General features: G+C 43.5%; 1 protein-coding gene across 1 annotated transcript in view; it reads right to left on the minus strand.

The window, feature by feature from the left end:
- Positions 1-16,136, minus strand: part of LOC138355509 (uncharacterized) — a 25,883-nt gene extending 9,747 nt beyond the window's left edge. Inside the window, exon 1 of the mRNA XM_069310707.1 lies at positions 16,045-16,136. The gene's annotated coding sequence lies outside the window, so the exon portion shown is untranslated. The remainder of the gene's footprint in view (positions 1-16,044) is intronic.
- Positions 16,137-16,728: the final 592 nt, after the last annotated feature.

The following is a 16,728-nucleotide window of genomic DNA, read 5'->3' on the forward strand; positions in this document are numbered from 1 at the left end:
GTAAGGTGCAAATGATCAAGACGGCGAAGAGTAGAAGAGAAGCAGAAAAGTAAGCAAGGCAACCATAATCGAGTTTATACAGTATGAGAGAGGAATGCAATGAGAGGATCGTGCACCTATCCGCTCCCCAAGAAGGATGGGACAAAATCCCAAGTTGAAGTCTGCGTTGAAGGAGAGGCGAATCATCACCTCGGCAGCAAAGAGTAAGATCGTCGATATAGAGAGCGGAGAAGACGCCTGAGGGAAGGAAAAGGAGGAAAGAAGACTATTGATGGCAACAAGAAAAAGAGTAGTGCTCAGAACACTACCCTGGGGTGCACCTTTGAATTGCTGAAAAGAGGCAGAGAGAGTGGCACCAAGCCTGACTCTAAAGGAACGACGAGAGAGGAAGCTTTGCAGGAAGAGAGGGAGGTTAACACGAAGGCCAAAAGAACGAAGTTGAGAAAGAATATGGTATTTCCAGGTGGTGTCGTAAGCATTTTCCAGGTAAAAAAAACTGCAACAACGGAGGTGCTCATAGCAAAAGCAGTACGAATATAGACCTCCAAGTTTACCAGGACATCTGTCGTGCTGTGGCACTTGCAAAAAAAAAAAAAATTGAGAAGGGGAGAGGTGGTGATAGTGTTCTATGAACCATATCAAACGAACATTGACCATATGCTCAAAGATAATCTTTCCTGCCTCTACTCTACACAGACGCCGTCTTGTAGAATCGGCTCTTATACACAATGTACCCAACATGAACTTGAGTCCTGGCTTTGTTGCTGTGGACTCTTCCCTTTCACAGTATATACTCAAATGCTCTAATCTTTCTAACAAACGTGACTTAACATAAGCTTACCCCTTCCATTTATCTTTCTTTCTCTTTCATTTTCTTTCTCTCTTCTCCCTTTTTCTGTTCATTGTCTTCTCCTACGCTCCCTTCCTATCCTCTTTTTATTCCTATTACTATCTCCTTCGGTGGTTATAATAGGAGCTGCCTCGTATGGGCCAATAGGCCTTCTGCAGTTCCCATTATTACTACTATCCCCTACACCTGTCTTTCCTCCTCAGCTCTCTCTTGCCTATTTATTGCCTGTCCCTACCTCCTCATCACAATCGACTTGAGAATGGTCCAGGACGGACCGAAACGTCGTCGTCCCTTCAACTTCTAGTGTGTGGTCTGGTCAACATATGCTCAAAGAGTTTGCAGACACAACTCGTGAGGGCAATAAGTCGGAAGTCATTAGGGGATGTCCCAAGAGACCCTGGTTTCCGAATAGGGAGTACAACGGCATCGAGCCAGTCTTCAGGGACTGACGACGATTCCCAGACCTGGTTAGACCAACCCGCTCTCGCACAAGACAGCACATATATGACTTATTGCTTATAGTCAATATTTTGCTTATGAATTAGTGCATACGTGATATATTCCCAGTTATATATTTTTCAAGGCCCAAACTCTTCCTCACGTACCAACTTACGTCTCACAGTACCCGTCCATCACCATAGACAGCAGCATAGTCGTGATTGGTTCAATTATAATGAAAATTGTAGTTTTCAGGTTCAATTTCACATGGGTTGTGAAATTGACCTACTATTGTCCATGCTCGTAGAATATTACAGATCAGCTACATCCTATTGAAGGTTCGTAGTTTTGTTTTGAGAAATATTAGTTGTTCTTAGTAAATTATTAAAAGCACAATAATTTATTACATAAAATAAAAGTGCTTCACCACTCAACATTATATATTTTGTGCTTTAAAAATCTTAAAAAAATGTATTGAAGGAACGTCAACAGAAAACGATGTTACATTTCAATGTCTATGGGGTAAACTACTGCAAACTGGATAGTAAAATGTCTACTACCTACTGTAGGATGGGTATAGGATCCACTACCACCTGTTAGGTGGGTAAGGGGGTCCATACCACTTGTACGATGGTCTGGGCCCAACAACTGCCCATAGGATGGGTATGGGGACCACTATCATCTACAGGATGGGTAGGGTCCACTACTGCCCATAGGATGGGTTTGAGGACCACTATTATCTACAGGATGGGTATGGGGTCCACTACTGCCTACAGGATGGGTTTGAGGACCACTATCATCTACAGGATGGGTATGGGGTCCACTACTGCCCATAGGATGGGTTTGAGGACCACTATCATCTACAGGATGGGTATGGGGTCCACTACTGCCCACTGGATAGGCATATGTTCCACTTCCGCCCAAAGGATGTGTGTGGCGTCCACTATACTCACTTTGCTCACTTTGTTTTCTTAGGTTCATACTAATTATAGGATTATAACTAACTTTAATTACTAAGCTAATTATCTTTAAGATCATTTTACTTTATGACTATTATTTTTCTTCTTATTTTTTATTTTACATTTATATTGTCAGTCTTTACTGATTTTTTCTTTTTTCTTTTATCTAACTTCTGTGTCCTTTCTGGCTATCTATTGGATCTTTATTTTACTTCTAATTTGTTACTATTTTATGTGTATTTGCTACTATTCTTGTGTTTTGCTATAATTACTTCGTTTTTACAGCAGATTTATTATTTAACTGTTTCTGTAATTGCTTGTCTTATTGTATCGTGATCTCTCTGCATTTCCATGCACACTGATATTGATCGTGATCTAAATCTTCTGTCTCATATCTACACCAACCAGCACATTGATCATCATTATTGCAAGTATTACACAGCACACCAGGCTAAAAACAAACTCCAAAATAGCACCTGCTTATCAGTTTACAACCAAAATGTTAGATCACTTGGTAAACATTTTGACGATATAAATGCATTACTCACAGCACTAGGTACTAACTTATCGTTCATTATTTTAACAGAAACTTAGCTAAGGAAAGACTATACCCAACTGTTATAGAATTGGTGGGTAGTTAATCTTATAACAATGTTATACTTAATCCAAAACAAGCTCAAGAGTCTGAATGCTTGTGAGCAACAAGATTCGTCCTACGTTTGGCAGGGAAGATACGAACAGAGAAACATCGACTTGCGTCTTGCTAATCTAACGTAGCTTATTTAGTTCAATTTTGACCTCTGGTTTCCACTTGAGGAACCTAGGGTCGTAACACCAACTCTACAACTTAGCTGGCTATAAAGCCATTCACAACTGTAGGCCTAATAAAAAAGTTGGTGGCACAGCTATACATTACCGAGATACATTTATCTGCAACATTGTCATTAGTGATAGAGATGACTTCTGTGAATATACTTTTCCTCAGTTTACAATTAAATCCCTTAAATCCTCCTTGACTATTGGAGCCATCTATAGATTTCCCAATACTAACATAGCTTCATTCTCAGACAACCTAAGGAATCTTATTATAAACAACAATCTCAACAAAAACCACATCATTCTGGGAGGAGACTTCAATATTGACCTGGGTAAACAAAATTGCTCTCAAGTTGACTATTTCCTTAACAACATGAACTCCTGTATGCTAATCCCCACAATCACCAAACCTACCCGAGTCATTCAAACATCAGCCACTACCTTGGATCACATATGGACTAACATAACAGCTCCCCTCTTATCTGGTATAATCTACGACAGAACAACTGACCACTATCCTACCTTTCTCATAGCGAACATGGACATAACACCACCAAAAGCCAAGAAACTTACATTCAGGTTACACAGTGAATCACCTTTAGGTAATCTTACAAATGCACTTCACAATATTAACTGGGATTCTGAATTCAATAATACTCAGGCTATAAATTCATTAGCTAACCTCGTCCTCTCCAAAACTCTAAGCTTCTAAAACCTTCATTATCCCCTTCTTATCAAGCAAGTAACTGACAAAAGATTAAACAATCCATGGCTCACAAGTGGCATTCTCAACTCAATCAACAAGAAACATGAATATGAAAAGAAACTTAGGATTGGCCTAGTTACAAAGGAAGTAGTTAAAAGGTACTCATCAATGCTTACCAGTATCATAAGAAAGGCAAAACCTTCATATTATGTGAATAGATTCAATGAGGCAAAAGGCAACATGAAAAGCACATGGAAAACCATCTCTAGTATCCAAGGAACTAAACAACACTCACATAACCAAATTAAACTCTATTAGGATGGGTATACACCGTCAACTGATTTAGAAAGGGCAAATGAATTTAATAACTTCTTTTCATCGGTTGGTGCTAATCATGCCAGAAAAATCCCACAGACTCAGACACATATCAACACACATCCCTCAGGCAGCTATCCAAACCCTCTTCTCCTTTCACCAGTCAGCCCGGCAGATGTTGTGTCCATCATACACTCACTAAAAACCAAGGCAGGGAACACCAGTGAAATTCCGTCACAATACAAGAGCGCCTCCCATGCCCTTGCGCCACCCATAGCCCTACTGTTCAACAAATCCATAGAGTGTCATACCTTCCCTGATATCCTTAAAAAAAACAAGAGTAACGCCAGTCCATAAAGGAGGCAATCCGGCGGACATAAACAATTAGAGACCAATATCAAATCTACCCATTCTATCAAAAATATTTGAAAAAATTATTTACAAACAGCTCTATTCCTACCTCGTAAAATTCGACATTCTCAGCCCTGCCACTTTGACTTCCGGTCCCAAAAGAGCACCAATGATGCACTCATTAGTCTGTTTGATGTAATCTACTCAGCCCTTGACAAAAATGAGTTTCCGATTGGATTCTTCATTGACCTAAGAAAAGCCTTTGATACTGTTAATCACAACTACCTCTTACTTAAACTCCAGCATTATGGAATCCGAGACCTTGCTCTGGACTATATCCGGTCCTATCTTAGTGACAGACACCAATGTGTAACCATAAATGATACAACCTCTTCCACTCTACCAATAACCGTTGGAGTGCCACAGGGCAGCATCTTGGAACCTCTTCTATTTCTTATATATATCAATGATTTGCCTAATGTCTCTGATATTCTTAAAACCTATATTGTTTGCTGATGATACTACCCTCATCTATTCAGATCCCAACCCACAAACACTAAATAATGTTGTGAATAATGAATTAAAAAAAGTCCACTTATGGATGTCAACTAACAAACTAACACTAAACATAGAAAAGACCTACTACATCTTATTTGGAAGCAAATCATCAAATGCAATTCAGCTACAGATAGACAACATTAACATCAGTAATAAAAATGATGGAAAGTTTCTTGGCCTATTCCTAGACAAGAGACTCAACTTCAGCACTCACATTCAACACATAACTAAGAAAGTATAGGATTTCTGGGGCTTGACTCATATATTCAATTATTTGCTTATTGTATTTAATAAATCGAAGGACCGCCCACTTTTGAGAAAAGAGGGAAAACGATTAAAAGTGATCATTAGAATGACACTAGAGAACCAGTGTCTATGGATAATAATTAAAAGAAGAATCACTTGAAAATAATGAATAGACTGTATTATTAGTTAATTAAAGTCAAAGCCTCAAATATCAAGATTGGGGGGTACTTCTAGAAGTTCAAATATATCTAGGAACCAGTGTGGTTCGTCACTAGTTCATTGTTGAGTTAATAACATAGTAAATCTAAAATGCAATAGATTCAAAAATATAACTCAAATTATGAATATTAAAGATTATGAATTACTGAGAAACAGTCAGAGCAAAACACATTAATTACCAAATCATCATTTCTGGCAATAATTTATTCAATGTAAAGATCCTATATGAAATATATAGAATTCAGTAATAATATTAGATAAATTTGTACGAAATAGAGGTCTTAGCTGTAAGACGATTTCTATAATGCCATTTCGTCATTCATCCTCGTGGTCACAGGATCCCAATAAAGAAAGAACCCGAGGTGAATATCACAAATGATGAGAAACAACTTGTCGACTCCTCGTATACACACTGAGAAATTTAAGTAGCATTTGATTAGGCTACGATTTATTTCAAATATTCATGAAAATGGAGAAATTGTTGAAATTCAACTGACATTGTGTATTAGGTATCCTTGTTGTATAACGACAGACTACTCACAAATATACAATCTAGGATGATGCATCAAACTAGAATGGTATACTTAACATGAGCGTATCAAATACTGAGGTCTGCCGAAACCGCGTCAGCCAGTCCCAGGCGTCCACTTCTGTGTACGTGTAATTACGGGTCATGGCTTCAATTGTTGACGCGTTATTAACTGGCTGGGCACTATAGAACACGTGAATAAGTAATAGTTAACTGTTAACCGGGTATCAACGTAATTCTTGTTGATAAAAACTCCCCAGTTACTACCACGTGTCTCGCCACTCTTCACGCCAGGGATTTGCACAACGTTTCGAACCTCCATGGTTCATTCTCAAGTGAACAGATCTTACAATACTAGTTGATTTTATACCCGCACTGGGTCAGGTGATAATACAATAAAGGTGAAAACATGGGGGGATACATAAGGGATAAATGTGAGGTGAAGCATAGAGGCTGCAGAAGGCTTATTGGCCCATACGAGGCAGCTCCTATCTAAACACAAAGATTAATCCAGTGTAATTGGCCTATTATGTTGGACATTGTCTTCTGTGTTGGCATCGATATGTTCTTGTCTTGTCCTTACTAAAGTCCTTACTTGTCCCTTAGGGGTCCTTAGTATGTCCCTGTCCCTGGGACAGGGACATACAAGATGCAAGACATCTCCCGGAAATGCAAGATTCTGAACCACTGTACAAGTGTGAGGGTATGACCCATCATGACCTATTTCAAAATTAATAGTGGCCTGACTCAAGATGTCAATTTGTCCCCCATTAACTGCTGTGAGCTGTTTACTACAATGTTTAAGCCGTGCATGTTTGAATTTGTTGAAGGCTGAACTCTTAATGAGTGTTGCTTGGCTACCCGTGTTCATGAAAGCAATCAAAATCTCAACCTCGACCTCAAAAGTAGGTCGACCATCATGAAAGTGAACCTTATCTCAGGCTTCAAACACCTCACTAGGGCAGGAGCGTTGTGTATGTCCTCTACCCCCACAATTATAATATGTGATGTCGTTAGTATGTACCCGCAGAGGGGGCGGTCCCGTCCCCCTTTTTGTAATGGTCTGTGGTTGGGGGGTTTTTACTGGCCCCTTGTTGACCTGACCTGATACAGGTTTGGCAATAGCAGTAACATAAGGGGTTGGCTGGGTGCTGTCCCAAGATGTGGTCTGTTCCACGTCACAGAACCAGGATGAGTGTTCTAACAGCCTATCAAAGTTCATATGGAGACCCTCTGTTGCAATAAACGGGCCAAGGGTGGGAGGTAAAGATCTGCAAAAGAGGTGTTTCGCCAAGCTCTCAACCGCCGCTGTGTCATACCCCAGTTCCTGCCTGAGGTCACTGACTCTATTCAATACAACAGTACCGAACGCTTTGACTGTAACATTCGGGTCCCGACGAAGATTTGAAAAATATCTGTAAGCCTCTTCCTCCGTGATCTGCTTCTTGTTACGTTGCTTTATCGTATGCACGAGTTCCGGCTATGTGTCCAAACGTCTAAACGTCTCGAGTTTCATGAGAGGCCCGCTTGGGTCTATGCAAAACGCGGCGGCCAGATGGATCTTCACAGAATCGCTGGGCGCCGACGCTAAGGCAGAATCGACCTGCCAGAGCCAGTCTTCTACCGCTCTGTTGCGCTCGACTTTATTACGCGATAGGTCATTGCAAATCAACTTAGGCAAGACCAGCTTGGGTAATAATCCCGACAAGGCAGGCAAATGAGGAGACTCACCAGGTAGGAGCGCCGAGGAGGGGGGATAATAGGCGGGAACAAAGGGAAGGTGGGGAGCAGTAGGGTAGGAAGCACGAGGAGCAGAATGAATGACAGGAGGGAGGTTAGGTGTTAAGTGGGAGGGGTAAGGGAAGGAGCTGTGCATCTGGGGGAGCGCCTGGGATGTGGGCGGAAGACCAGGTAAGGGAAAAGGGGCAAAGGGGGTGGTAGGATGAGCCGTATGGGTGGGGTGTTGGGAGGGGCAAGGGAGGTAGTGGGGTGAGGAGCAAGGAAGGTGGGGGTTTGATAGGCATGGGGGGTATTGGGTGGTTGAGGGGCAAGGGGCGGTGGTAATTGCCACAGCTGTTGTTGTTGGAGGAGCGGTGTGGCTTGTTGTGATGACAAGTGTTGTTGTGGGAGTGCTATGAACTGCGACTGATGCGGTGGCTGTTGTGTTGTTGTTGGTGTTTGAAACTGCTGTTGTTGTTGCTGGGGTTGTACCTGTGTTGTACCAAGTATCTGTGGTTGTTGTTGCTGGGGTTGTACCTATGTTGTACCAAGTATCTGTGGTTGTTGTTGCTGGGGTTGTACCAAGTAACTGTTGTTGTTGCTGTGGTTGTACCTGTGTTGTACCAAGTAACTGTTGTTGTTGTTGCTGGGGTTGTACTTGTGTTGTACCAAGTAACTGTTGTTCTTGTTGCTGGGGTTGTACTTGTGTTGTACCAAGTAACTGATGTTGTTGTTGCTGGGGCTGTACCTGTGTTGTACTTGTGTTGTACCAAGTAACTGATGTTGTTGTTGCTGGGGCTGTACCTGTGTTGTACCAAGTAACTGTTGTTATGGCTGGTGTTGTACCTGTGTTGTACCAAGTAACTGTTGTTGTGGCTGGGGTTGTACCTGTGTTGTACCAAGTAACTGTTGTTGTCGCTGTGGTTGTACCTGTGTTGTACCAAGTAACTGTTGTTGTTGTGGCTGGGGTTGTGAAGTTTTTGGTATCTGCAACTGATGTTGTGGCTGTTGTTGTGGCAGAGAGGTGGACGAACAGCTGGGGGAAACTTGGAGGGTCGCAGCCCCGTCCCCAGTAAATCAACGCCTCCAGCCGGGAGGTCAGACGCGTCTGTCGTAGCCTGAGTGCCTAAATCATGGATAATTTCAGGTGTCGGTGAAAGGTTTGGGTCTGCCATGGACACAGCACCCGGAAGCACTGAGAATTTGTTATCCTCTAGGTGCAAAATCGGGGTCTCCAACCGTTGAGACATAGCTCTGGTTAACATACAACTGATTGGCCTGCCTACTGTAACCCAGAGAGGCCTTAAGGAACTCAACTCCAAAACCCGTAAAACTGTAACCAAGCAAGATAACGCGGTGAAAATTTAACACAAAAGTGTATTTAAGAAATGGATATGATCATGTAAATCAGGGGTATCTCTCACCGCTGTATACACAATTGACACTGCACGGAGTGTCTGCATAAAAATTGTTGACGATCTGAGTTGGACTGCAGAGCGCTCCGGAGAAAAACACGTGTTGAAAGGTCGAGTATATAAACAAACTCCCTGAACGTTTTACGATGTACACATGTACACACAAGAAGTGTTCAGGTGCACATACAATCTTATCGACACTGAAATTCCTTATACTTATTAAAAGAATCAGCGTAAAATAATGAAACAAAAAGATATAATATACTTAACTATGAATTCCCTTAACCAAATTGTAAAACTACTCTCGTGATGGTTAAAACTACGATTGTTCCTTGGTAATCCACGACTGACAACTGCGTCTGACCTGCCCTTGAAGTCAAACATTCGACATCACCAGCTGCCCTACCTAAGACATAATTCACGACTAGAATTTAAGAAAAGCTCCGTTGCTAAAGCTTAACCCGCTCTATGATGAACACTCAGTAATGCTCTAGGTGACTTTATTCACTGTCCACTACCTTCACGTTAAGATCTAGAACTCGAGGCAACTCCAAGTACCTCCTAATTTATCAACAGAGCGTCCCCTATCGACAAATTTTAGACAACTTGCTGAACAGATTGCTGTACGCCCAATAAACCTGGGCGTACACCCCTGAAAGCTATGCAGTAAACGAGAATTAATTTCTGTCCATAGATTTCAGAGCGAAAGCGCATACCCTAAACTCTCTATAGTTTTCCGTATGACGCACCTAAACTAATACACTTAAAATACGTGTGGCTCCAAGCAACGAACCGCGAGCGCGCCTAAACAAACAAACAACGACGTGGCCAACCGAGCAGCCAGGCGTGCGAGACTCCAATAAACTGTAGATACACCCACAATTTATTAGACCACTGCTAACACCATTGTAACACCACTATAAATATGAACTAATAATGTAACACTAATATTGTAACACTACTACTTATACTGAGTAACACTTCCTGCCGATTGCACTTGGTAACACTGTTATTGAACACTGTATTTATAATTAACGTAAGCAAAGGTACCCCTTCCAAGGAAATGCTACACAAGATTAACTACCCTGCCGCCATCTGCCTTGTCCATTAACTAAATCAAGCAATGAGGCAAGAAACATTGCTTGACTTGGAGAGTCCTTTTTTTTCTTTAATTGTCAGTAATTACGGGACGGTTGTTAGCAAACTATATCAAAAGAGGCTAAGAGGATCCGAAAAGTGACACACGGAAAGGTTAACGTGTGCTTATTGAGAATAGATTATGAAATTCACCACTATAAAACCCTACTTTAACACTAGCAATTGTTACGGGTTCCAGACATGGAAACCTATAAACGATCAGACACATTACCTTAATTAAGACCACTCTCTGCCTCTCAGTCTGGTGGATTCACTCTGTCTCCTGAGGCTCACCTGCAGCCTCACTGATATGCAGCCATACACTACCTCTGACACTCAAGCACTCTTTATCTCCTAAACTATCATACAGTGGTATATTTACAACTGAAACAGGAGGGGGACATTTTACACTGTTGTGGGAAAGTCTGGTGTGAACCTGTTCCCAGCTGCTTCAGCCTACTCGGGAAAAAAGTGTTTTGCACACCTAAATAGTTGGTCAGCACATCAGGGCGTCAGCTTTCTATGATGTGCAAGAAAAGCAATCAAGATGTATCATTAAGTTGTCTGCTAAGACCATCAGGATTATTCATAAACAGGAACAAGGTGACTAGGGAGGAGCCAGAAAATATTTCAATTAACTCGAGCTGAATCTGAGGTCACAGGCTGATCACACCAGGACGTTCCCATGGTGAGTCATAAATGTACTCTCTGTGGGTTATAGTGGTAGTAGACCCCATGCCCATTCTGTGCATGGTAATGGACCCCATACCCATCCAGTGGGCGGTAGTGGACCCAATACCCATCCTGTGGGCGGTATTGGACCCCATACCCATCCTGTGGGTGGTAGTTGACCTCATACGTATTCCGCGTGCAGAAGTAGACCCCATACCCGTCCTGTGGGTTGTAATGGACCCCATCCATCCAGCGGGCGGAAGTGAGCCCCATACATATCCTGAGGGCGGTATTGGACCCAATTTCCATCCTGTGGGCGGTATTTAACCCTATGCCCATCCTGTGGGTGGTAGTTACCCCATACCCATCCTGTGGGTGGTAGTGGCCCCCCTCCATACCCATCCTATGAGTGGATGTCAACCCAATACCCATCATGTGGGCGGTAGTGGACCTCATACCCATCCTTTGGGCCGTAGTGGACCCCATACTCATTTTGTGGGCGGGAGTGACGCATATACCCATCCTGTGGATGGACATGACCCATGATACCCACCCTGATGGCGGTAGTGGACCCCCATACCCATCCTATGGATGATAGTGGTCTCCAAAGCCATCCTGTGGGCGGTACCTGACCCCATAAGCCTATTGTGGGCAGTACCTGACCCCATAAGCCTATTGTGGGCAGTAATGGACCCATGCCCATCCAATGGGTGGTACTGGACCCTATACTCATCCTGTATGCGGCAGTGGAGGCCATACCTATCCTTTGGGCGGAAGTGGACACCATACTTATCATGTGGGCGGCAGTGGACACCATACCCATACCGTGGGCGGTAATGGACCCACTACCCACCCTGAGGGCGGTAGATGACGCCATATACGCATCCTATGAGTGGTAGTTAACCCCATACCCATCCTGCGGGCGGTAGTAGACGATATACTCATCCTGCCGGCGGTAGGTAAGCACATAACCATTCCATGGACGGTACTGTATCCTATTCTCATGCTGTGGGTGGCTATGGAGGCCATACTCATGCTGTAGGCCTTAGTAGACACAATTTTCATCCTGTTGGAGGTTATGGACCCCATACCCATCCTGTGGGCGGTGTAGTGGACTCCACACACATCCTTTGGGCGGAAGTTAAACATATACCCATCCAGTGGGCAGTAGGGGACCCCATACTCATCCTGTATATGATAGTGATCCCTAAACGCATCCTTTGGGCAGTAGTGGACCCCATACCCATCTTGCAGGCGGTAGTGGGGGCCATACTCATCCCGTGGGTGGTAGAGGACCATAAACTCATCCAAGTAGGCGGTAGTGGACCCCATCTGTATCCCATGGGACAAGTGGTATGGACCCCTTACCCACCTAACAGGTGGTAGTGGACCCTATACCCATCCTACAGTAGGTAGGAGATACAGTACCATCCTGTTTGCAGTAGTTTAACTAATAGACATTCCACGGTAACATCGTTTTCTGTTGACGTTCTTACAATACATTCTTTAAAGATATTTAAAGAACACACTAGTGTATATAATGTTGATTGGAGAAGCACTTTTTATGTAATAAATTACAGTGCTTATTATAATTTACTAAGAACAACTAATATTTCTGAAAACAAAACTACGAGCCTTTAATTGGATGTAGCTGATCTGTAATATTTTACGAGCATGGACAATAGTAGGTCAATTTCACAACCCATGTGGGACCTGAAAACTGCAATTTTCATTATAATTGACCAATCACAACTATTCTGCTGTCTACGGTGATGGACGGGTACTGTGAGACGTAAATTGGTACGTGAGGAAGAGTTTGGGCCTTGAAAAAGATATAACTGGGAATATACCACATATATACTAATTCATAAGCAAAAATATTGACTTTAAGCAACAAGTCATATATGTGCTGTCTTGTGCGTGACCGGGTTGGGTTAGACAGACTCAGTAAATGCTAAGACGCGCATGGAGGGAGATGGCGAACCATCTCATAATGAATGTCATCAGAGCCGCTGCCATAAAACCGCAAAGAGCCAGGGCAGACTGCAGTACAGAGAGAGCGAAGGGTTCGTTATTGGGTGGTAGAGAGGAGTGCGGAAATCTAAGGGGTGAGATTCAAGAACAGGCTTTCGAAGAAGGAAGGATTGAGGAAGATGAGAACTGGAACTAACAGTCGAAAAGTGGGAACCCAGTTCAGTCGCGACCTTCTCTGGGTCCGCCACAAGAGAACCATGGGGGTGAAGAACGTTTAGCTGTACGGATGGCCCTACGGGCCACCGCACTTGCCTTCCAAAACAAAATAAAAGAATCAACCATCTGCAGGTGTTAGTCAACACCAGATGTTCAAGTCAGTTGACTGACTATGAAGGCTGACTATGTTCAAGCCAGCCTTCCAGGCTGCAAGCTTACAGCGGAAAGCTCGAGCACAGTCCGCATTCCACCAGGGAACACACTTCCACGTGCCCTGGGATGTAGAGCAAGGAATAGTGCGGAGGGCAGCATCGAAGATGGTGTCATGAAAGAGGAGGAGGGTGCGAGGAAGAGGCAGAGAGGAGAGATCGGAGAAAGTAGCACGGAAGGTGAATAGGTTCCAGTCAGCCTTGGCAAACTGCCACCTAGGGAAGGAGAGGGGTGAGGGAAAAGAGAAAAAGGAAACGAGGATGTGGAAATGGTCACTTTTATGGAGGTCATCAAGAATCCGCCACATGAGATCTAAGTAAAGGGATTACGAACAGAGAGAAAGACAGGAAAGGGTACGAGTTCGAGAGTCCACGTGAGTGGGCTCACCAGAATTTAGAAGAGACACGGAAGAAGAGAGGACGAACGGTTCGAGAAGGCGGACTCGGGTGTTTGTCAGAACATCACCCCAGAGGGTATGTCGACAGTTGAAATCACCCAACAGGACCACCGGCTCTGGCGAGGAGTCCAGGAGGTGCTCAAGATCAGAAAGGGAAAGTGGGACATTTGGGGGAAGATAACTGGAACAGACTGTATACCATTTACTCACAAAAATACAGGCAGTAGAACAATGGATAGACGATGGAAAAAGTAGGGGGGACGAAGGGAATATCAGTACGAATCAAGTGAGCAGTAGAATTATGGGCCCCAGTAAGAGCTGGGGAGGGGGAAAAAGAAAGGAATAACCACAAAAGTGACCAGGACGAGCACCAAGCACTGGATCCTGGAGACAAACACAAAGTGGTTAAAACTGAGTAAGCAGAAGTTGGAGTTCATGGAAGTTGGCATAAAATCCACGAATATTCCATTGAAGAATAGACAATATCAAAAAGAGAAAGCACAGCAACAGAGAACAATGAAGAAACGAAAGTAAAGAAGAACACAGTATATTAAATAAGCTCAGGATCTGGAGCAGGGTCAGCAAAATCAAGGTTAGGGGGCATGGGTAAACTTAGTAAGGATGGAGGGAAGGGAGTGGGAGGACAGACCAGAGAAAGACGGACGGGGTCCGGAGGAGGAGGAGATTACCGAGAGGGGCTGTCAAGGACAGCAGGAGGAGGGGGGGGGGGGGCAGAAACCAAGGAAGCGCACCTCATCAAGGGCAGCAACCGAGAGGGAATTAGGGGCTAAAGAAGGCTCCATAGCTGGGACAGGAGGCCCGACCACCGAAATGGGAGGGGACTTAGTGATAGAGTATGAGGTGGAGGGCATGGAAGAAAGCGATAGTAGTGAAATATTTGACTACGACCGTGTGCAGCACCTGAGCAGGTGAGCTCATTAAGCCCCCCCGCTCAGGTGAGCACAGGTGCATAGTCACAATGGGATCTGGGGGGATTCCCCGAGTGTTTTGGCGCGTGGCGACGCGTGGCATCCGGCCAGGCGTCGCTTGAGAGAAGGTCATGTTGGGGTAGGGGCAAGAAGCTATGTGGTTGGTATGCGGTCATGTATGGAGAAGGTATGTATTAATTCCCATTCTTTGTTATGCCCATTCACACTTGTACACCTCTATCATGTCACAACTAATCCTTCGCCTTTGTGGAGAATGTAATTTAAGCTTTGTCAGTCTTTCTTCATAAGACAGGTTTCTAATTTGTCGGATTAATTTTGCATCCGTCGCTGGATGTGTTTGTTCTAGTGAATTTATATCCATTCTATAGTATGACGACCAAAACTGAACTGCTTAATCTAAATAGGGCCTAACATGAGCAAGATATAGCTGAAGAACACCACCAGAATATGGAACATTTATATTACATTTAATATAACTTCTACAAGACACTGGTCTAAAATCGGGACAGGCTGGCATATAACTGAATGACTTCCCCACAAAGAACAACAGGCATAAGTATGACTAAATGTTTGTCTCGCAAACAGGGTCCTACAGCAGGCTGACAGGCTGGTCCATACAGGCTGGCATACAACTGAATGCTAATCTGGCAAACAGAAGGATGCATCGGCATACAACTGAATGCATTCCTTACAAACAGAAGGATGGTCTTGCATATAATTGAACACTTGTCTCAAACAGGCAAACGGTCTGACTAAAAACTGAATGCATGTTTCTCAAGAGGTAGACTGGCTGGTATATAATACCCTAAACCTTTGCTGAACTGTTATGTATCAATAACTTAATCAAATACAATATGTAAATGCTGACCTGTTATGTATCAATAACTTAATCAAATACAATATGCAAACAATACTTTATATTTACAGTTATAGCACTATGACAGCCCATTATCATACTATAAATACCTGAAGATAAAGTAATATATCAGAGTTTACAAAGTTTCGAGGCAATTTACGATTAATTGGGGATCGCAGATTCGATTCCCGTGTGGGACGCAGATGGTTTGGCACATTTCCTTTCCTCTAATGCCTCTGTCCACCTAGCAGTAATAGGTACCCGTGAGTAAAGCAACTGTTGTAGGGTTGCATCTTCGTAGGGTCTGTAGTTCGACCTTGGGGCGACCTCAGTGTAAGCCTGAAGTATATATACTGTATATTCACAGGCTTCTTGTCCCTAACAAAACTCATTATTAGCATTACTAATTATTTCATAAATTTTAGAGGCAAAGCAGAATGTTGATTATTTGTCTACAGATGATAAAACACAATTTATAAGGCATTAACACACAGAAAGCAGCACAACTCACCTGGTCTCTGACAGATGTAGCGGTGGCCTGTCTGACAGTTGGAAACATTGAAGTATCCAGCACGATGCAGGATGAAGCACCTCTCTTGACCTCCAGTCTATGGTAGGTTGATAAGATAAGGGTTAGAGATGAGGCACCTTGGGTAGTGTCTTGAGAGAAGATAAGGTCAGAGTGGAGGCATCTGGGGTAGTGTCTTGGGAGAAGAAAAGAGTCAGAGTTGAGGTACCTGGGGATAGTGTCTTGAGAGAAAACAAGGGTCAGAGTTGAGGCCCCTGGGGCAGTGTCTCAGGAGAAGACAAGGGTCAGAGAGTAGGCTCCTGGGGCAGTGTCTCGGGAGAAGTAAGGGCCAGAGTTGAGGACCCTGGGGTAGTGTCTCGGGAGAAGAGTAAGGGTTAAGGGTAAGGATCCTGGGTTAATGTCATATAACAAGACAAGGGGTCAGAGGTGGGGCTCCTGGTGCAGTGTCTTGGGAGAAGACAAGTGTGTTGGGGAGGAAAAACTCACCGGACACCAGTGGTACTTCTGGGTGCAGTTGAAGCCGTGATCTTCCCATGTTCTCATGTATGGGAAAATTGTTTTATCTCGCCTGTAACAAACCACGTCTCATTTTACACTACAACAAACATTATTTTTTGTGCTGCATTCATTTCTAAATTAGTTCATGCATTAGTTATTAGAATTAAG

Source organism: Procambarus clarkii, chromosome 67 (genome assembly GCF_040958095.1).
Source record: "Procambarus clarkii isolate CNS0578487 chromosome 67, FALCON_Pclarkii_2.0, whole genome shotgun sequence".
Lineage (NCBI taxonomy): Eukaryota > Metazoa > Arthropoda > Malacostraca > Decapoda > Cambaridae > Procambarus > Procambarus clarkii.